Source organism: Sebastes umbrosus, chromosome 2 (genome assembly GCF_015220745.1).
Source record: "Sebastes umbrosus isolate fSebUmb1 chromosome 2, fSebUmb1.pri, whole genome shotgun sequence".
Classification (NCBI taxonomy): domain Eukaryota; kingdom Metazoa; phylum Chordata; class Actinopteri; order Perciformes; family Sebastidae; genus Sebastes; species Sebastes umbrosus.
Genome location: NC_051270.1, coordinates 19,027,136 through 19,050,231, shown reverse-complemented (window position 1 = coordinate 19,050,231; position 23,096 = coordinate 19,027,136). Strand labels below are relative to the sequence as shown.

General features: G+C 38.8%; 1 long non-coding RNA gene across 1 annotated transcript in view; it reads left to right on the top strand.

Moving 5' to 3' along the window:
* Positions 1–23,096, top strand: part of LOC119476233 — a 480,685-nt gene that overhangs the window by 365,029 nt on the left and 92,560 nt on the right. The gene's annotated exons all lie outside the window — the stretch shown is intronic.

Genomic DNA, 23,096 nt, shown 5'->3' with positions numbered 1-23,096 from the left:
ATGTTATTAATCTAGCAATATTCCTGTGTGGATGTATATTATCTTACTATGGATGTGTTGTGCTGGCAAACAGGAAAGATACATTATTATTTCTTTAAAGTTTCTTTCACCTTATATTTTTAGTTATCCACCTAAAAAACATATTCAGATTAAAAATATTTGCAGGATTTTTTACCTTTAAAAGTGTGTAGGATTTTCTTCAACCCATATCCAACTGAGAGTGCCTTAGGGTAATTTTGAACTTGGGTAAACTGTCAAAGGCCTCTGAGGCCAGGCAACAGGAAGCACCTGGGGTTCTCTTGGAGCTGGCAGCGATGCAAGACCGACTCTAATCCAATCACAGAATGACAGCAGGGCGACTTCAGCTGAGCCTGATGGATATTACTCCTGTCAACACCAGACCACAGATCCATAGTTCTCCTGTTTTGGTTGTTTGACTGTCTCACTTGTATTTCTCAATCTACAGTACACACATATGGTACACTTTCCCATGCAAGTGTGTATGCTCTCTATAAAAGCTTTGACTGCATCCAATAGACATTAGTGTGTATCTTTTCGGAAGCACTGAGCAGTAATTTGCGTTGTCACCTCATGAGAGCCTCCTTGCCAGTTGGAGACTCATAACCATGGTAACCCATACCAACCTCATGTGACCAAAACGACGGTTTGTGAGAACTAATTAAAAATATGTATTACGCCTAGCAAAGTTATACTAAAATTGAAGCATTATTGATGTTACAGAACGTCTGTTATGAATGTTGTCATCACTACAGCATTGCATTGTGGGATATTTATGCCGGCGTATAGTCCAGCGTTTGCATACTGTAATATTTCAGTGGAAATAGTATGCAATTCGCATACTATTGGTTTCATACTAACGTTTCGGACGTACTAAAAATCTCATATACTGTTGTAGCGTACTAAATAGCATGTTAGTATGGAATTTCAGACGCAACCTGATCTTACAAAAGTCAAGCCCACAATGTTGAGTTCTCTGATCATCAGGTCAACCCTTAGACTCTGATCACGGGTGACTTGCAAAAAAGGTTATGACCCCAAAGTTATCCCTTTTTAATAACAATACTCTAAGTTTGAATGAACGTATATTTTCATTAAAAAAAATGAATACATATACAGTAAATAGGACCACAAGTTAGCACTGAAGATATCAAGCTACTGACAGAACTAAAAGATATTTTCCTGGTTAGGTCAGCCATAGTGGTACAAAACCAACATTTTGTTTTAGCCGAATGATTCTGGGTTCTTTTGTTTCCCATTTCTTTTTTGAGCCCTCCACAGCAATGCCCCTGCTGTACCAGTGCAGTGGTCTCATTGAAATGACTGGATATGCCCAGACAAGCAACTGTGGAGATCGTGTAGCAGGAACTCACTGTTAGCTTACATGCTGGTAGCACCAAATTAATAAAATAATTATGACACTCAATATAAAGCTTGGGCAGAAAAAAAAGTTGAATAAAAATGTAATGTTAGTGTATCAATCTACCAAATAAATCATTAATTTCACCTTATTTGAAACAGCTCGTCTCTTAGACGACTCACAGCAACACCTAATGAGACTCCCATAATTAAAGAATCATACAAGGCCAAAGGCCACATGTTCATTCATACTGAAAGCCTCCCTTATCAGAGTACAATGTTGTAATCACATGACACGCACAGTTGACCCGGACAAGAGGCTTTCTTTACTGACTGATAAAATCTAATTACATTTCAAAGGTTCTCAAAGCATGACCCGCAGGAGGAAACACCCCTGTTACAGTCATAATATGACAGTGTGTTGCTGTCTTCCTGTAGATGCTGTGTGTAGCACCTTAAGCTACTGTATAAAAGGAGCAAAAGCTACTGAGGGATTGGTTTCTCACACACCACATCTACTGTTATCCAGTATTAATATTTACGTGTATTTTGGCCAAGCATTTCCCACCCAAATTTTTTAAATTCACACACTTAGGGAAGCTTTTTCGTGTATAGACGGCCAAAATGGACAAAAACATTTAACTGCATGACGTGAACATGGCCTCCAACATATATATGAAAGCCTCAGTGAGATAGTTTGTCTCAGGTCTCCCTATAACAGAGTCTATGGTGTAAAACAACCTTTGACTCAGCCAGGAACCCTTGTAATTAGGTGTACTGCTGGATAGGCCTATTGTAATACAAAACTACATGACTACTTATTCTAAAGTCTTCCAAACCCACAGCTAAAAGGATAATAGCTAGGCCTTAGAGTGAAACATAGCTGAGCCACGGAATAAGAGATATTTAGTCCGATTGCTCCGCTGAATACAGAAACTAAATCAAATAGGTGTAAATTAAGAGATTGGTTAATTACACCGACTGCGAGTGCGAACCAGTTAATAAGAGCAACTTGAAGACGAGATGATTCCCTGGCGAGCAGGCGGGATTACCTCCGTAATCTCTTCTGTCACATATAGTGATGCCCCAAATCTCCCCTCGCTCTGAGGAGCATTCAACCCGTCAATTGAAATGAAAGAGGCCTTAACGAACACCTCTCTCCCACTCACGGAGCACTGGGCTGTGTAGCGCCTGCTGATGGTGTGTATGTACGCTAAAGCTGGGAGATCAGAGTCCATTGAGGTGCAGGGTGAGCATGATTCTCATATTCCTTTAAAGAAAAGGAAAACTTGCAGTCTTTGTGTTATTGTGTGTGAGAGAGAGAGAGAGAGACACTCTCATTGAATAGGCTACAAGTTCCTCTTTCTTGCAACATCAATCTCAGTTGTCTGCAAACTACAGTATGTTCTACCACATTGTATGAGGTATGCAAAATGATTTAAATAATTTCACACACACAAAAATAACTAAAATGAAATATTACAGATAAGTAATGTTAACTGTGGACTGAAGAAACGTAATAGCACTGGCAATATGCTAATATTCCAATCCCCAGTCGGAGTTAAGGGACTGAGGGTAGGAGTCCTGTTTCTCTTGTGCATTATCATAAATCATAGTAGGCCTATTTAGTCATTCAATACCACACTGTCCCCTAGGACCATAATCTGTTTACAGGAGCACTGCAGCTTTGCATAGTACTTTCAAATCCATACCAAATGCATTTTTAATTGGTAAATAAATGCAAAATGCATGCTAACAGGCAATTGTAGCAGTGCTCCTGAATGCTTAAATATGGTTCTAAGCATGATGTTCACATTATGGATTTTGCATCACCGTGTGTTTCCAAGGTGATTTATAATCAGCCAAGCGTCCAGTCTCTGTTAGAGCATAATGGAAGGTCTTGAACCGAGCTATGACTTCATCACATTTCAACATGAGTAGTGAAGGAAAGCCCTCATATGTTGTATGTAAGAATATATATCCAACCCCTTATATTTCCTTTTTTAAGCCACTACTGACTTGTTCTGTACGTTATCAGAACTCACCAATGTCATCCTTTACCACAGCTGATGAATATATATATATGAATGTATTCTACACAGGCGGCAACCTCCTGCTCTGAGAAGTGAAGCCAATGAGGAAGTGCCTTTAACGTGCATTCTTTCCAACAGCCAGCAGGGGGCGACTCCTCTGGTTGCAAAAAGTCTGATTGTCTGATTGTGTAGAAGTCTATGAGAAAATGAGCCTACTTCTCACTTGATTTATTACCTCAGTAAACATTGTAAACATGAGTTTATGGTCTCAATCGCTAGTTTCAAGTCGTCTTCAATACAGCATGATGTTCATTTAGTAAATTATGGTCCCATTTAGAGTCAAATAGACCATAAAGCAGGGTATGCTTTAGGGTATGGCTACCTTGTGATTGACAGGTCACTATCATGGTGTTGTCCGGTCTGGGAGTTGCCTGGGTTTTAGTCTTAGAACTTTAACCCTTTCACAGTGTGTTTTCAGTTCATTAAAGTTAATTACAACATTTTGGTCGTCTCACGATATTCAGCATTTGGTCGTACTTAGCTCCGCCCTCTCGTGTCACTTCTGGTTGCAAAAAGCCAAGATAGCGACGGCCAAAATGCTGAACTCGAGGCTTTGAAACCGTAGACCACAAACCAATAGGTGACATCACGGTAATTACATCCACTTCTTATGTACAGTCTATGATTCAACATAATACTGTAGCTAAAATATTATCATAAAGAACAATCATCTTCACACAGCTCACATCTTCTTTTTTCTCTGTTACAGTATGAGGCGACCACAACAATGCATGTGCAACCAAATCACTTTGATCTATTAAAAATTGTTCTGTTTTACTGATAACAAAACATTTTCATGTTTTGAATGTAAGGATTTCACAAAATTAGAGAACTGAGAAACCCAATAAGCTATATTACCTGAGCAAATTATACATTATACATTTATACAGTAACAAACTGTAGTTCTTCTCTGTTCATTTTCTGTTTCAGCTCCGTCATTCAATCTTTTTTTTTCCTGCATTGACTTGGTTAATTATTTTTTAACAGGACCAAGAGCGTGCTTTAAAATGTGAGTGCTGTTCCAGAGCTGCCACCCGGAGATCAAAGGTCAAGGCACAGCACCATGTGCCTGAGCACATGATTGTGTCGCAGGCTAAGGGCGTAAAGAGCATAAACTTCTGTTTTATTGCACAACTGTTATCACAGATGATGGTAAGATGACATTTAGGGCGAGGAAACCAAATTTATTTCTTTTGTTTCTGGGGGAGAGAGAGACACTTGTCTGGCTTGATTGATGGACAACACTTCAGTTTCTGACTTAAGCAATGTTATCCTTTAAATTTGTGATATTCATACCAGTTGTCTACTCTGTTCTCCTGAACACTACCACGTAAAGTATTTAGTACACAGTGTGACATTTTAACTGCAAATGTAATCTTTTCTATTTGTGATGATATTTGTGAATGCAAACAAATGTTTATTCAAGCCACAGTGATCTTTCTTTGGCTGGTTTCAAACGGACTGACTTTAATTTATGATTATAATGACTTTACAGCGATCGGTTACCATTATGGCACTATAATGCTATTCTGTCCTGTCAATAATCCTTGGCAGTACTCCAAGAGGATACAGTGTCTGTGAATTAGGTCCAAAGTCGAAACATTCCCTTTTATTACTTTAATTGGGGGGAAATTAAGATAGACATTTATAGCTTAGCAGAAAGAGGCAGTAGTTACACTGACTTTATAGTTTAACAGCTAGTTTTGTTTTATATTAAGTGACACTTATCAGGTTTACAAGGAAACGCATAGCCTACTGTCAGGGTAAACTGGTATGAAACTTGGAGTGTTTGATATCAAGCTTGCATGCATCAACCAAAAAGGAACATTAAAATTTTTTCCCTAAAATTTTCACAGATTGAAAAGGCTTAAAATATGCAAAAAATGCTGTTACGTCTTTAAATATTTAATGCATCCAATGGGATGTTATTTTTTTTTATTTTTATGGTAGGTTTCTGTCATTATGAAAAACAATGTGTGTTAAAATGGATGTTCTGCATACAGCCTACTTAGACATAGTGCATGCAGATACATATACTGAACATATTATCTCCTTTGACTCTATCCAAGGAAGGAAGGAGGTGGTGGTATTCCATTTGTACGTTCACTGGCAGTAAATCAATACAGCCAAAGATGTAAGATAATGTCCTTATCATGCTTTTATCACATCCTTATCAAAATATGAGCTCCTCCAGCCTCGTGGGTGATCAATGAACATTCCTCCTGCTACTGAAACAAACACAAGGGCATCCTGTGTGTGCTCGATCCGTTCTTATCTAAACAAGTAATCACATGCTCATCATCCATTATTTCATCAGTGATCAAAATCAAATGCTTTCTTTCAAATCTGCTTCTCCTCAGCCATTGGATAGTAAATCTTTTCCAAAGTAATAATGACCACTCTTATTTAAGAAAGGATTAAACAAAAATCCTTTATGCTCATAAAAACATGCAGGACCACTGTAGAGCACGCTACTACATAGTATACATGACTGTACTCTATGACACTGTTCTACCAAGAAGCTATCTATCGGTGTCAAACATGAGATGCATGGTGAATGATCAACCACATGATATGACAGTATGGTTAACCTGGTAAACACCCAGGGAAGAAGTGTACCCAATGATATTTTATACTTAGTAAGTAGCCTATACTTATACGTACAGTATTCAGAAGTATTATATTGAAGTTTTGTATGTTATACTATTGAATTCCATACATTCTCACCATTACCAGATATTTAACACCACTGATTTGCTGCCACTTCACGTCACTTCACACACTGCACTAAAAACACCTACTGTATATATAGGCCCTTACCCAAATCATGCAACCAAAGCCCATACAGTACAGCTGTAAGTGCATAAATAACACCCACTGTAGTTGTAACAGCAAACTTATAATAGAGTCACCCAGTAAAATGATATGAGTCGATGTATAACATCATTATTACTAATTGCCATTGGTCAGTGTATTCTCAACAGTTTGTATGATATCTTATGAAAAGTTATTTTTTAACTTAAGTGCAGGAATTACAAGGCAAAAAATACTTTTTTTTCTTTCTTTTTTTTAGAACAATTATAATACAGTTTCTCATAGGAAAATTAATTTGCATTCCTCAATAACAAAATTAACAGATTAAAAAAAAAAAAAGCAGTAAGGCAATATTGACCATAAAATGAATACATAGATAATTAAAAATAAAATAATATTACATGAACATAATAAAAATAAATATACTTAAGGCAATCACAGAACACCCAAAGCCAATTACACGAATAAACAGCAGACAAAATCGTAGTTCGGGTTGAAATAACTCAGAAAGTGGTGTAACTTAAGTACGTGACAAATAAATCAACGTTGACTTCTGGTTTCACACGGGACACAAACACCAGTCTGGGTGAAAGTCCGGTGTTTTTTGACCCACCCATCCATCCCGACCTCCTCCCTACGCAGCATTTGCTGCTCTTTATTCTTGATTATTATTGATTCACAATTAAGGTGATTAAAAAACAATTGTTTTCTTGGCATATGCACAAATGACATTACTTTTTGTAGGTACAGTATGTGTATGATAACAGCCTGCATTGGTTGTAGTATAGCGAGAACAGGACCTGCACAAATATCTGTGATTTCTTCCACACAATCTATCAGACTATATTTTTATTTTTATTTTTTTAACATAAGAGAGAGAATAATAACACTTAGGAAAACATACCCTGTACAGTATTTTTCCTGGTATATGTTATTACAGATATAACTGCGAGAGCTCCAAAGTCACGTTTACCAACGAAGAACAGTGTATGTGTGTGTGTGTGTGTGTGTGTGTGTGCGTGTGTGCATGCGTGTGTGCATGCGTGTGTGTGTGTGTGTTTGTGGCAGAAAGGGTGGTAGACAGCTTACACAGACCCAACAGCATATCACCTCGTCTGTCAATCAAGCCACAGGGGAGGTGAAGGGTAAGGAGGAGACAGGCACGCTGGCTAATCATTTTGTAATCAGGCGTCAAAACAAAACAAAAAAATGTTTATCTGATCAGCGCGGGCGGCTGCCAGAGTTGACATGGATGTTTTTTCCTCCTGTGTCATCATGTCAGGGCTAATGGACAGTGTTAAGGAGGGGAGTTAATTACTTTTGACGACGCTCCCCGCTAATTTCCCATTTATATGGAGTCCTTTTTCTCCTGTGCCAACGGCGAGGCAGGCAAAAGGCCGCTTGGCTGCTGTTTACATCAGATCCATCACAATATCTTCGCCATGTCCGTGCATATCAAAACATTATGGACGCTATTGTCTCCTTTCATAATTGTTTTTTGTTTTTTTTCAAAGCTTTCAAAGTGAGGTAGGGGAGGCAGCATTGTTCCACAACAGGGGCAACACGTTCTCACTCCCAACTCATCACATATTGCATGGATGCTTGGTCAGAACCCATTGGCATCTCTTTTTAACACAATTTGTACCAAATAGAACAAACACATTCACACACATAACGTAGAAATGTATTCCTTTCTTTGTGTTTTGGTCTTTCAGGTTTTCTGACCTGATTCAGTCTTGGCTGTTGGTTGTGTCTTGTAGGTGTAGCTCAGTGGGCAACCTCCGGGTCTGAGAAGTGAAGCCAATGCTGAAGTGCCTTAAACTTGCATTCTTTCTAATAGTCAGCAGGGGGCGACTCCTCTGGTTGCAAAAAGAAGTCTGATTGTATAGAAGTCTATGAGAAAATGACCCTACTTCTCACGTGATCTATTACCTCAGTAAACATTGTAAACATGAGTTTATGGTCTCAATCGCTAGTTTCAAGTCTTCTTCAATACAGCATGATGTTCATTTAGTAAATTATGGTCCCATTTATAGTCAAATAGACCATGAAGCAAGGCATGCTTTAGGGCGTGACTACCATGTGATTGATAGGTCGCTGCCATGGCGTTGTCCAGTCTTAGTGATGTCCTTCTTTTAGTCTTAGAACTTTAACCCATTCACAGTGTGTTTTCAGTACAGGAAAGTTAATTATAACCGTTTTTGTCGTCTAAGAATGTTTTATTCAGCGTTTTATTCAGTATACTTAGCTCCACCCACTTGTGTCACATCTGGTTGCAAAAAAAACGTGATGGCGAGGGCCAAAAACCAAGATGATCTCAAGGCTTCAAAACAGCAGTCCACAAACCAATGGGTGATGTCACGGTGACTACGTCCACTTCTTATATTCAGTCTATGGTTTTGACCAAGTTGTAGTTGAATTTGGATTATTTATTATAATTAGTCCATCCCCAGCTCTTGTGATTTTGTCTCAAATACAGATGCCAGCAGGATATAAATAAAATACCAAACCAAGATAGTTTGACAGGAGACACTAAAATCTAATATATCTTCCATTCTTTTGTCATTTATGGACATATTAATTTCCCATCTGCTGTCACTACTTTTATCAGGAAGACATAAAGTCTCTCTCTCTATTCTCTTTTTTATACACACCCGACACTCAGAAACACACTGGGTTACAATGTGTAAAGTATTGCTTCTCAAAAAGCAAAAGTTGATGGTTAAACATTTGTTTTGGCCACAGATTCCTTCCAACGGTGGCCAACACAGTGGCACTGGTCTTGAGTAGTGACATCAGCTGTCTCACACCTTAGAAACACTCTTTGATTGGCAGACAGGCATTGGAGATGTTTCTACTCTGACTTCCTTTCACTGTGTGTGACACTTTGTCATCTGACACGCATGCAGTCACAACCTCTGCCACTTCTCTTTGCTTCCGCTGTACTCATGCTGACATCACATCTTGCCACCAATTTCCATTTTATATAATCCACAACTTTTTCTTACTCCTGCCCCCGACTTTTCGGTTATTATTTTAAACTTTTGAAATTCTGGCCTCCTCATTTTGTCCTCACCCTGACCTTTGTTAACCCTCAACAGGTAGAACGCATCGTCCATCAATGGTAGATTGGTAGTTCTATCTACTGTCTATTCATCATATTATATAATTGTAAAGCTCTTTACATGAAGTAGGAAGAATATTTTTGGCATCATTGGGCAAAAAATCCCTAATAACCTTTCAGCATATTGCAATGCAAGTGTTCTGAGAGAAAACTAGACTTCTGCACCTCCTCATGGCTTTGTTTTCACGCTTTAAAAAATCTAGCCCGTAGCGGGAGATTTTGGCCAATTACAGGTGATTCCAGAGAGAGAGCGTTCCTATTGGCTGTGCTCCGGCTGGTAGGCGTTGTTTGGTTATCTTCAACTGGTCTGAAACGTTCTCATTTTACAGCTAAACAGTACACTACAAGATGTTTCTGAAAACATTTGAGGAGAGATATAGGCATTACAGTAACATAATATTGATTCATATCAGCTCAGATCAGCGCTGCCTAGTTTGACTGTTTGATCGGAGTTTGCGAGTGATTGACTCGTGGTTCTCATAGACGGCAGACTCCAGCTCGGCTCTGACTGGTTGTTTTCCCCGGACACCGGAGGACACAGAGGCACATGATTTTTTCAGATTACCTGTCTCATGCTCTACTGTCAGGATATAGTGACCGTTTTATAAAAATAAGTATTTTTAATCATATTTGGTCCAATTCACTGCAGCTTTAAGTACAGTACTTGAGTAAAGGTTCATCCACCACTGCTTGTATATACATTTCTGTAACTGCATTTATTATTATACTAACACCAGATGGTGTTTCAAGTAAATTCTGATGTTATCCCTTACAAATCTCCCTCAACTCTAAATCTATGCCCCTGACAGCTGGCTCAGAGACCCAGAGAACCCCTCCTTAAACCATTTTACATTATTATATGTTATCCTAATGGTAGCAGTCAGCATACTTAACACTAGTATTGGGCCTGATAAACGATGGGCCTCCTGGCTGATATATGTGGAAGGGCCAAAAGTGAAGAGGGACATTTTATTCTCGGCCATCAATCTGACCGGGATCTGTGGGCACTAGTGGAGACGGTGGTAATTCATTTTAAAAGGGGCTCAGTGGGCTACGAGGGGCCCTAAGGGGTGGTGATGGGTCCTCACCCTATGATTGAGATTCTGAGAGTGGAGCTGTTTTATGGGATCCTTAATTTAGAGAGGCAGGCACTGCCATAGACGCCTTGTCAGTAAAGCAAAGGGGCAAAGGGGCATCTGGGGCTGACCTCTAAGGGGGACATTAATTAACCACAAGTTGGAACAATTTCAGCTCACTGTGTGTGTGCATGTGTGCATATCATCTGGGAAATACAGAGTGAAAGATGCATTCAATATACTTTTTAGACAAAAGGAAATAATCTATTACTATCTTGAGGAACTGTGAGCCGCGTAGGTGTATTCAGAGTCTTAAATGATTTATAATGGTCATCTATCTTTGATTGAATGGGAAGTGGTGACATCCATGTACCTTGTAGGTCATAGATATAAATGATGATACACAGACAAGCATGTCCCCAGCGTCTCCTCACAGTCCATACAGGGAATAATAATCAATCTTTCTGCCACAGACTCTCTGGAAAAGTAGCAGTTGTTGAAGTGAACAGCACTACGTTGATGCTCCGAACAGTGGGTCCATGAGGGGTTGATTCTTTCAGGCATGGCTCTTAGAAATCAAGAGATTGATAAGCATTTAAGCATGACACCAATCAATCAGAAAGACAAATCCTCGGTGTCACTCTGTGCTGTGTGCTATTCTATGGGAGACAGGCATTCTCCTTGCATGCAAACAACGTCCCCAATTTGTCAGAGACACAATAACAGCCCTGGCAGACCCCATTTGCATCACTGTGTGAACAACAAATGTAATTGATCACAATATTGATTATGGTATTTTGGAGAAAAGAGATGTCCCTAGAGAGCAGTTGAACAATCAGATTCTTAGATTTAACTTCTTTGACCTTTCTGAAGAAATCTAAAATTTCTTTAAGTAAGAATGACTAAACATAATGAAATATCACCTGAGGAAAGATACAGGACATAAAAACACATGACACACATGACAAACTATAATACCTTGTGTCTTTATACATGTTGCATTGTTTATCTTATCTTACAAGCCCTAAAACAACAAGGAAATCGGTTACCAATAAACATTTTGCATTATATAATACAATTAAACTCTACAACCATATAGTGCTGTAATCAAGAACAAGGCTACACTGTGATCACGTACAGATCAAGACTGAAGTTAGATAGTTGGACGGAGTCAAAGATAAGAGCAATTCCAGACTGTTAAATGATTTATTCTAAAACCTGTGGTGGACGTGGTTGAAATGCAGCTACTATACCGTGTTGGGTGGATAGGTTGAACCAGGAGGGGTTGGACGGATTGATGGTGGGACATTAGAGTGGCAGCAGTGGGCTGGACAAAACTCGGGATGGGGCTGAAAAGAGGGAGAAGGTGTCTTAGGTTCATCACGTTAACCCCAGTGGGCAACCTCCGGGTGAAAAAGAAGAAAAATGTGAAGCCAATGTGGAAGTCCCTTAAACTTGCGTTCTTTCTAATAGCGAGCAGGGGGCGACTCCTCTGGATGAGAAAATAAGTCTATGAGAAAATGACCCTACTTCTCACTTGATTTATTACCTCAGTAAACATTGTAAACATGAGTTTATGGTCTCAATCGTTAGTTTCAAGTCTTCTTCAATACAGCATGATGTTCATTTAGTAAATTATGGTCCCATTCAGAGTCAAATAGACCATAAAGCAGGGTATGCTTTAGGGCGTGGCTACCTTGTGATTGACAAGTTGCTACCACAACTGGATGTTGCCCGCTTCATCTTACAACTTTAACCCTTTCACAGTGTGTTCTCAGTTCATGAAAAGTAATTGTAACATTGTAGTTGCCTGAAAAATGTCTTATTCAGCATTCGGTTATACTTAGCTCCACCCTCTTGTGTCACTTCTGGTTGCGAAAAACCAAGATGACGACGACCAAAATGCCAAACTCAAAGCTACAAAACGTCAGTCTACGGCACGGTGACTCAACATGTTGTCATCCCAACTTGTCACGTACTGGCGCTTTGTCACACCCCTTGGTGTCATTTTTTTGTTGTAGTAAATACGTGCTTAATGTTGTGAAATAAACAAAACCACGTGCTTAGGATTAGGCAACAAAACCACTTAGTTAGGTTTAAAAAACAAACATGGTTGGGCTTAAAACTACTACGTTTGTGCAGTGAAAATGTGACTTGACGTTGTGAACACGGGACACAAACGATCAGCTGATTGTAATTTCAAAAGTGAAACGTAACAGACAGGACACGAACAGCAGTCTCCTGGATAAAAGCCCTGTGTTGTTGGACCCGTCCACCTCCCCTCCTGCCCTCTCTTTTGCTCTTTAAACTACATCACCTCAGCATTTTCCCTGATCATTTACAGCTGCCGCAGGTAGGTTTACATTGTAGTCAATGAAAAGCCTGGTGTGTCGTGTACCGACGCCCAATGGTGCCTTGTGTGGCGGTATCGAATGCTGACGGCTGTGACAAAACGTCTGTACTTCATGCCCTATTAATGAGAACGTGCTGGTGACTGTGTCCCCTTCTTACAGTCTATGGTTTATCCCGGTCGTACAATGTTGAGTTAAAATACTTTCCTTACTTGACTAAAGTTGCAGAGTTGAAGACATCACACCTCTCATCCAAGAGGCTTCTTCAGTTCTGCCACCAGTCAGCAGAACAAATGATGCAGTCGCACCACTTGTTTGAGTCAGCCAGCAGACAGCGTGACTCTCTAATTGAAGATGTACATCACACTGCAACAGTTGCATATTATTAACACACAAAACAAGGGCCAATTGATCATTAGTGCATCAATATGTAGTTTGCATAAAATTATTTCCTTTAAATAGTCTGTGTTTGAGGTGACCCAGGGTTGGCTCATCAATAATGTAAATGAGCCATTAGGGCATTAAGAGGCTGTCTGTGGGAATGACAGACCACCAGGCGTCAGTGAGTTAATATCCAATACAGCACTCGCTGTCACACAGGCCAATGGCTAGGCTGATTATAGACACAAATTACACCTACAGTACCTAATGTCAGGCCCTTTTTTAACAGTCCAAGTAAAAAAATATGTTTGTTTTTTTTATGTTTGGATAAGTATATTAATTTACAAAAGACAAACTATATCTCTAAGTGTGACATTGATTCACAGAACTTCTTTGAGATCATTTTACTAATTTTCGATATCTTAATTTCTTGAAGTTATCTTACAGCAGATTGTTTTCTGTGCCACAGTTTCAAATAAAAAGTGATTAGAGATGATTACAAATGCGATATACTCCTGAGGAGAATTCCCAATGAAGCAGTCAGAGCTCATCTCCGACCGTGCCCTTTGCCTCAATCCATAAGTGCTCCTGGCTGCCACCTGCAACCTTGAGCCTCCCCCCCCGTCTCCCTCCGCTCTTCTCCATGTCTGCCAATAATAAGGAGCCAGATGAAGTGGCGGTGAGGGGAAATGTTTACCATGAAATTGGTTGTGTCATCTTTAGAATCTGTGATGCAAGCCACAGAGAGGGATATCAATGCAATCCATCACACCATTGATTGTCACAGGGTAAAGGATTCAAACTCACATCCTAAAGGTTATTTAGACAAGAAAAGTCTGTCAGTCTGGAGCAAGTTGCTGTTTTTAGACAATGGTGCAGTACAATACAGTAACCCCAACCCTAAATATACTTTAGTTTGAACTTTTAAAGGGGCAATGTGTAAGATCTGGCCAGAATTTTTAGTTTAAAACATTCAAACAATGAGCGCAGCTCTGGGAGATGGACGGACCTTCAGTTAGCAGCTGGCAGTTAGCTCAAAGGAGTCTGATCCAGGGGGACAACCATGACTCCCTGGACGCGGGGAGGACGAGACAAAGGTGCAGGTCGTTTTCTCATTTCTGCCACTTTTATATTTAATTCAATAAACAAACTATCAAAACGTACACAGACTCTGTACAGCCCTCTGTTATTGGCACAAACACAGATGGCTAACATAAACTACAGGCCGACGCCACACGTGAAAATCACAAGATAGCAGTGTTATTTTGACCAGCTCTTTGAGTTTGGTCTTTTTCTTGCCCTGCCGTTAGTTAGTAGTTGTTGTTTTTTGTTTTTTTTCACAGCTGATGACTGTAAATTTAGATTGTATGGACCCAGTATTTGAGGTGAAATGTTGCCCCCTATTTCTTTGGCGTATGTGGTTAGATGTTACACATTGCACCTTTAAAGCTGTCACAAGACAAACACTTCAGAAGTGTTCATTCACCTTCAGTGTATAGATTGTTGTAGTCTCTTTGTGTGCATACCTTTAAATACAGGAAAACGCTGTTTCATTGTGAATTACATGACTGTATATTGGCACATGGCTAACTCTGTTGGTGTTGGTGGCTATGTGTTTCCTATACCCGCTGCCAGTAGGGATGACTGTGGAAGCTACTTGCGTGTAGAATTGAAATTCACTCAGGGTGTTTAAATTCAGTTTGGACATTGAAATTGAATATGAATTTAAATCTTTATACAATGGAGTATGTGGTGTTGGAAAAAGTTATACCATGTGTTTTTCTGTGGACAATAAAATGTGACGTGTGTTATATACACTCACACGTCAGTCTGTATCAGTCCACGTCAGAATGGTGGTGTAACTCAAGCCTATATTTGGGATGTTAGGATAATGATATACAGTAATAGCTAAAATAATATGATCATATATCTCCGTATGAGTGGGCCATATCATTACCTGCCATGCCACTCACTCAGTGCCCATGCTCTGCCATCATCTCTGAATGCTAGCACACGAGGGGGCTCGTTAGCCTACTATTACAGATGTGACAAGCGCACCATAATAGCCCAATTATCCCAAAATGCCAAATTTCACTCCAAAGGAAAAGGAGTGTGTAGTGATTAATGGTGAACACTTAAGGGGAAGAGTTAGACAACGCTGTTGGATAGGAGGAAATATGTATCAGGCTGCCACCACTACAGATGCTTCCTCCCTCCTGACAACTGCAATTCATTTGAGATGCTATTAACATGCATAATTATGCTAATCAAGCAGTAATTAAGTGCCAATTCATCAGAGACCATTTTTTTTTGTCTGTAATTTCATCAAGCATGGCTGTTGCGGTTTGTTTTTTCTCGCATATTTCTTTATACAATATTGCCCAAATGAGGCACTCTCATTTCACCTAACAGCCCCTTTGCTGTATGTTTTTGAAGTTTGTAAACAGGATGTGTTAGATGTGGGATGTAATATATCCCATCTCTAACATAATTCATTGCATTTATAAGAGGTTCATAAAACCACAGTAGATGGTGAATTCATGAATAAATACAATGAACACAAGTCTTCCTTGACCTGAATGACAAATAGCCATTTATCAGTGCTTTCCAAAATAACCCATATGATCAATCAAAAAAACAATTGAGTGTTTGCTGACTTCTGCTGGTGCTAAGGTCAAAGGAAAGGTTTGACATTTTAGGAAATGAGCTTATTTGCTTTCTTGCTGAGAGTTAGATGAGTGTGTACTCTAAATATGAAGCTATACTGCAAGCAGCCAGCAAACTTAGCTGAGCACAAAGACTGAAAACAGGAGGAAACAGCTAGCCTGGCTCTGTGTGAGTACCTCTAATGCTAACTAATATATATATATGTATATTTATATACATATATATATACTGTGTGGTATGGTATTTAATGTGATAACCAACTTGTACGTACATGGAACATAGCAAACAGATTGCTCTGGCAATGGCTTCTACCTGATATCTCGTACTGGTACATGCGTGACACGTTCACCAGAAGATATTTAGATCAATATCCCCCTCACAAACACTAACCATACACTTCCACACATACACACAGAGACACACGTACACACACACACACACACACACACACACACACACTTGTCTTTTTTATAGATTTATTGTTATTGTTTTTATTATATATATAATAACAACAATATATATATAATAACAACAATATATATATTGTTCTAATTGTTTGTTATCACTATTTATGTAGTCATATTATTTCTTTATATTAATAATGTCTCTAGATGGAGGCTTCAAATTAGCCCAGTGGGTTTTTTGCCTCTTCCTGCACTGTTTATTATTTATTTTTATTTTTTTATGTTGTGTAGTCTTAAATTGTGCAAAATAAATAAACAAATAAACCAAACTGCACTCCTCCGGTATCAGCAGCTTCATCCAAAACATCAATAACATCAACTCACACATGAAGATTACAAGTGAACAGGAAGGTGAGGATGAGCTATACTGTTCCTATAGACACCTGCGTTCATCTAAAGACTGACAGGAGAATAAAGAATTTGAGAATAGTGTGTATAAATACACGCATACACCATGTCAACGGCATGACAATTTTACTCAGCAACACTTCAGGAGTGTTTTGCATTCATCGTCTGTCCTCTTTACAGATTGTCCACATTAACCTCTACTGATTGACTTTCCCTTTGTGTCCCTGTAATGGGCACCGAAGAATAAGAATAAACCAACCCACATAAAGAACTACAGTCTCCGTGTGCATCTTCTAAACGCTGTCTACTGATCCCAGTTGATACACAAGTCTTTTACTCTGAATAGAGCTTTGAACCATGAGAGACAACAAATAGTGCTGCACTCCAGCATTACCATCCAGTCATCAAAAGAAGTTTAATTCACAAATATGTATATTTTTTTAATCATACGCAACAAAAACCCTCCGTTATTTTCTGTGTCTCTGCCCCTGCTTTGATACGCGATGCCACCATGTCTTCTGAGGCCGTGTGGCACGTATGAAATGTTATCTGCAATGGCATTCCTCTGTCCAGTTTCAGCCCGAGAGTCAGACAGGTGTTCTCATCGGACATGAAAGCCTCTAGTGATGCATGTCAGTCTTGATCACCCATGATGATGGCCTGCGGTAAGGAAACTGCTCCCATTCCTCTGACATGGGAACTCTTTTGAGTTTCAGCACTTTTATGATAGTTTTGGCAGCCAGAACAACCATTCAGACATTGAGGTGGACAGTCACAGCTCCCTTTTTTATCAGTCGTTTATGCTTCACTTTTCCAGATACATTTCCTTGACTATGATAGATTTTGTCATTTTACTCCCTGTATACCAGTGTGTGTGTGTCTCAGACCACTTCTCTCTACTTAAGCCAACAGTGTGTCACTTGACCCTAAATGGTTGATCTTTGTGTTAGTCACATCGTCCTCCCAGTGGTCCAAAGCTTCTGGAGTCCTGTTTGTCCTGATGTGAAATGTTTATAATAGGAATAAACTAGGGCTGTACAATTAATCAAAAATATATCGAAATTCGCAATATAACCTACTGCAATTTTAAAATCGCAGGAAGTGCAATATATGTTAAAGGCAAAATGTGTGTCACATCATATTATACAGACTTAAGAAAACATATTTGTTTTGGTATTTTTTTTTTTGTTTTTGTTTGTCTTGTCAAATTTCAACTGTCTTGTCTTGCGTCACTAAATAAAAAAAATATATATATAATAAAATAAAAAATATTTGTTTTGGTATAGATAACCACAAAAATCACACCATAATCATTTTAATGTTTTTCAATGGAAATTAGAATAATGATGTAAAAGGTATCATTCCTTCTAATATTGCATATCATATCGCATTTGCAATATCAGTCAAAATAATCACAATTAGATATTTTTTGTCAAAATTGTGCAGCCCTAGAATAAACTACCACACTGACATAATTGAGAACAGTGATATTTAATAAAATATGAAAAGCCCAGCAACAGAACCAAGCAATCCTGCAAGTATTACTAGCAAGTAATGGCTGTAGACATTATGTTTTCGGGTTTTCCGTCCGTCCGATCTATCCCTGTGAACGCCCTATCTCTGGAATGCCTGGAGGGAATTTCTTCAAATTTGGCACAAACGTCCGATTGGACTCAAGAATGAACTGATTAGAATGTGGTGGTCAAAGGTCACTGTAACAACGTATCAGACATGTCTAATAGGATCAAATTATGATTATGATTATTATGAATTGCTGACATTTTGGACAGACATGGATATAAACTGCAACTCAACGTGTTGATGGAGGCATACAACTGCGAGGCGGTAATTCTAGTTATAACTACAACAGCTGTCTGTTGTCGATTTTTACATTAGATTTAATAAGGAGATGACCAGATGCGATGTTAAACGACCAAAGTGGTGACAAAATGCTCAATCGTTATTGGGTTGGAGGACTCCTTAAATGTCTCTATAATTGTCTTATCTCATATTGACTGATGTCTCTCCACTCTTTTAATGGACTGGCCATATTTTTCAGGCCATGAAAAAGCCAGTCCACAAAACTGTGAACAGCATGACACGGAGCGAGTTGCCTTGGCTACCAATAAAAAGAACCCTTGGCACCAAGGAGGCTGATCATAACCAAACTCTTCTACCTCAGTTCCCCAAATCACGCCCCATCATGCTTGTTTTTGGACGGCCACTGTCACAATGTCTATGTGGTGAGTTCAAACCATAAGATAATTCAAGGAGATTTCTAGCCACAGACTTTTGGAGTAAATACTATAAAACAACATATAAACCAGATAAGGGAAGCACTCAGCATGGAGAGCAAACAGCCTGGTTGACGGTGGCTGGCTTTAGAGGAGGAGATGGGCTCTGAGGTTTGATGGGGCAGAAGAAGGCTCACGCAGACGGCTGGCTGCTCCTTTTGACGGCGTGTCAGGGTTGGCTCGCAAGCTGCTCTGCCGCATCTGGGTGATGCAGTCATCATTGTGGCAGGCCTGTCAGAACAAACTGGTGCGCCGGAGACAGATACAGCGTTAGTGGCTGGATGGGGAGTACGCAACACATGCACCGCCCCAACATCGAATATGTTCCCCAAACTGGCAAGCTGGTGGCAAGTTAATGACAGGAACGACCAGTGACATCATATAAAAACATGATTACGCTCGGCTAAAGACATCTGAGTGAGTCCATAGATCACACAGACAAGGGGATGACTTGAAGCACTAACACACTGGCTACTGGCATTACTTTAAACAGGAGCCTCGGTAACAGAATAAAAGCCGACCTCTATAATTTAAATGGGAAATTTCACCACAAAAGTGATACAGCATAAATAAACATTACTTTCTCACACACACACACACACACACACACACACACAGAAACACACAGAAAGAAGATGAGACAGACAAGGAGGAAGAAGAGAGAGGGCTCAGGCATTGCCAAGAGGGGGTTTGTGTTGCATCACCAATGCAGTGTTTTTATTTGTGATGTATTCAAATGAATTGACAGTCTCAGTGGGAGAATAATGTGTAATCATTAGCAAAGGGTTTGCAAATTATTTATGCTATATAAACCATGATAATTTATTTTTTTTATACTGTCATTAACAAGTAACTTGGAAACCAATAAATGTCACAATCGCTTTCACTTAATTAAAACAATAGGTATCATATTACAAGGTAAGATGTCAGTCACACCACAGTCTCCGGCACATGGCAATTTACTGCTAAAACGTTATGAGAGAGGGTGACACAAATAATAGCTATTAAACTGCCAGCTAGTGGAGGCTGGATCGCATTACTGAAATTAGCTAAGATGCACTAGTATAAACAATGCCATCCTCTCTGAACATACACACATTGATAAACACACACACAAACAGGATGGAGAACGCAGTTTGAAATAGATTGCATATCATGTCGCAGTTGCAATATCAGTCATTGTGGATGTTGTACAGCCATGTTTTAACTTATTTTTTTTCTCAGTCTGTATTTTTGAGATTGATCATTTGTATTCTGACTAGGGCTGTCAACGTTGACGCAATAATAACGCATTAACGCAATATCTTTTTAACTAATTTCTTTAATGCATTAACGCAATCGATCTTTCAGAGGTTGTAGTGGTTTCAGTTTTAAAGCTAGAGTGAAGATAAAGGGGTCCCTTGACCTCTGACCTCAAGATATGTGAATGGAAATGGATTCTATGGGTACCCACGAGTCTCCTCTTTACAGACATGCCCACTTTATGATAATCACATGCAGTTTGGGGCAAGTCATAGTCAAGTCAGCACACTGACACACTGACAGCTGTTGTTGCCTGTTGGGCTTGAGTTTGCTATGTTTGAGCATATTTTTATGCTAAATGCAGTAGCTGTGAGGGTTTCTGGACAATATTTGTCATTGTTTTGTGTTGTTAATTGATTTTCAATAATAAATATGTACATGCATTTGCATAAAGCAAGCGTATTTACCCACTCCCATGTTGATAAGAGTATTAAATACATGACAAATTTCTCTTTAAGGTGCATTTTGAACAGATAAAAGATGTGTTATTAATTTGCCATTAATCGTGATTAATTATGGATAATCATACAATTCATCGACATTAAATATTGTAATTGATTGACAGCCCTAATTCTGACTATTTAAGAGTCTCTCTAATATCTATCCTGTTTCTAATCCTTGACTGTCCATCACCCACCTGGCCAATGCACAAACTCCAGAGCTCTCATCTGGAGCCACATTCAGACTGAGCCCAGTATTTGATTAACAACATGATGCCGTCGTATGTCCTTTGTGCTGGCATGATGCATGTTCCAGTCTGTCCAGCTCAAAGTATAATTACAAATGTAGTAATGCATTCCAACAGGCTGCACGTTCTTTTAGTAAACTAAGAACAGAGGCAGTGTCACTGACTTGAAATAGCATTCTTACCCCTCACTGTCAAATACCTACAGTATAAAAAGGGAAAATTAAATAAGAATGTAACATGACAAACAAGCTAAACACTCAGTGGTGCACCTCACTGAGTCAACTGTGAAGGTTCAGCGCTGGTTGTATTTATGGCACGTAACACATCCACAGGCAACACTGACATCTGCTGGTTTAAAAACTAAGGATTTATTTTTTAAAGACCCTGAACATGTTCTTAATGTTTAAGTTGTCATTTATCATATGCATCTTCCCAATCATCAAAAACAAACATTCTTTTATTACAATTATGTCCTTTGTATTTCAGTTTACATTTTCAAAACCCACCATCCCAGTCCTCGTTCCTGCAGCCCTCTATTCTCCATTTAACATGGATCAATTGAGTTGTTACACACTTCACAGCAGGACTAATTTATTTATGAACCTGTCATTTGTAATCATTGATCAGGATGTTCTCCGTTAGGGAAGTAATGATATGCAGAGGTAAAAGATTCCTAATTATTGTGTTTGGTCTAATTGAGACTGTGTGCTTCTGTAAGAGGGTTCAGAGGGGAGCTGACTGCTGCCCCGTCGGCCACACTAACACACACGCCAGCAGAATCACAGTAGATTCACCAGGACTGAAACTGGTCCTTTATTGAGACTTTGTTTCATTGCAGTACTCAGTCTGTGTAAACTGTAATATTACTACTAATACCGGTTCTGTCTCATTTAGCAAATACAGTAACTGCATAACAGTTACAACAAACAGGTATTAGATGAAGTGGACATTAGTTAAAAGCATGCTAATAGTAAGCCGGAGGCAAATTTAGCCCTAATCAAGGCAATCATGTCTGCTATGTTTCATCTGGCCTTTGAACTACAAGAATGCCATTTCACCGCCACCCTTATGGAGGACAGAACCTGCCAAAGTCCAAAATATATGACTCATAAATAAATAAATAAATAAATATGCCATTAAAAGAAGTGTAACAGTTCAGCTGCAGTCGGTTGACTTGCACACCTGTACCGGTTGGAGAATGCAAGACAAAAGATCTGAGGCAGCAGCGGGCGGATCAGCAGTAGGCCAACGAACCGCTGTACGGAGCCGGGAATGAAGATTGGTGTTGATAAGCAGATAGCGTGTATAGTCTATCTATGCACTCTGATGTCGATCAACCAATTGATGAAAAGTTGACCCCATGATACATATTGAATGACAGATCCCCTCATTTGCATAATGAAGCAGAAATGCATAAAGAATGAATAAAGAAAAGAATACATAAATAAATAATGAGGGGGATGCAAAGGGAAAATTATGCAAAATAAATACATAAATTAATAAATAAAGACGTACATTTAATAATGAATAAATTAATTTAAAAGTGAATTCAAAATAAATGCAATACATTTTAATTTTAATAAAAATAAATACATAAATAAAATGGAAAATTAAATAGAAGAGTAGATAAAGAAAGAACCAAATTAAAACATAAATATCAATATATGTCACATTTTACCAATTAGTTAATGCCTACATTTAGTTTTAATATGACTTTTGGTACATTTAATAGCATATTTATTTATCAAGTCAATTATTCTCTTTTTTGGCAGATTCCTTCCTCCATACACGCTACCTTGCTTAAAATATCTTTCAGGGCTCTCCCTTTGCTCCAGTCAGAATAATTGGCCAGAGGTTAAAGGGTGCAATGTAATTTGGGGGTCTTTTATTTGATTTGAGTTACTCATGGAGAAAATGATTTGTTTTGAAAACCATGAATGCAATACAGCACAACAAAGCACTTACACTTATAGTTGACCAATAACATTGTCAGAATCATTTCCCTGAAACTAGATATTTTACTTAAAAAGTGCAAAGAGATATAGACAAGGTATTTAAATCAAAGTTGTTAATATTCAACAAGAAGAAGATCATTGGTTTATGGATTCATTTATTTT